We start from the raw sequence: 1,194 nt of genomic DNA on the forward strand, positions 1-1,194 counted from the left end.
TTTTGGGTGAAGGCGAAGGTGAACATGTTTTATGGCTGACATGAACGTGTCAGTTTTAAGGCTGTGAATTTTGGAAAAGCCATAGAAATCCATTCCCAGAGGTCAACAGGACAAACCTCTCCTGCTGAGTGAGTGAATAGAAATGAGTTCATAATTACAGAGTATAGTAGCAACACATTTGCTTTTTCACCATTTTAATTGAGGTTTTTCAGAAAGGAAGAGAACTTAAAACAATACAGAAATGTCTTTTGTTCTTTCAGGGCCATTTACTGGAGGCTTTGCCGTGAGAGGAGAGGATGTTTATTAAAGAGAGCAACAATATCAACATATTATTTTAGGGACAAAAGACCATTCCTAGCTGGAACAAAATAAAATGTTGGAGATGAACTGGGTACTTGCTGAAAATTAGCATTGAGCTAAGTGTTTTGAAGTGTATAGACTGTTGAAGACAGAGAGAGAAGGGAAGGGATTGAAAAAGTTCAAACACCCCTTTTCTTCTCAGTAGGATTTCCAAATCAAATTAATTAGGTTTAGTGTCACGTGGGTCTGAACCCGTGAGGCAGCATCTGGAAGTCAGGGTTTTATCTTCTTCCTTATGCTCCTGTCTTCTCCATGCTCTCCTGGGAGCTGATGTGGGTCACTGGAGCCACTGCAGGGACTGTCTTTGATGGTGCAGAGGGAACATTGCAACCCAGTGGGGACATCATGGCCAGCCAAGCTAAACAGGGTGCAGAGGGGTTGAGGCAGTGTAATGGTGACTCTGGAAATCTGCCATTCATGGGAGGGCAGGACCAATAAATTTTTTTCTTTCGAAGGACAAAAGTAAGTCTGGTGGTGTACTTGCTTGCACTGGCATCTAGCTAAATCATGGTGTTTAGAGTGTTATGATGCAAAAACTTCATCTAGGCATCTGAAAACACCTAAGCAGAGATACTGTTAAATAGTAATTGCAGTTCTGCTTACGATTTAGAAACTTTGAACCAGTGCTGAAGGACAGGTCATGTTTTCAAGAGCAACTGCACTAAAGGTGCATATCAGAAAAGAATTGTAGAAGGGATTGGGTTGTAAGGGACCTTTAAGAGCATCTCATTCCAACCCCCCTCCATGGGCAGGGAGAACTTCCACTAGACCACATTGCTCCAAGCCCCATCCAACCTGGCCTTTGGAACACTTCCAGGGATGAGGCAGCCCCAG

This window comes from Acanthisitta chloris, unplaced genomic scaffold, assembly GCF_000695815.1.
Source record: "Acanthisitta chloris isolate BGI_N310 unplaced genomic scaffold, ASM69581v1 scaffold3696, whole genome shotgun sequence".
Lineage (NCBI taxonomy): Eukaryota > Metazoa > Chordata > Aves > Passeriformes > Acanthisittidae > Acanthisitta > Acanthisitta chloris.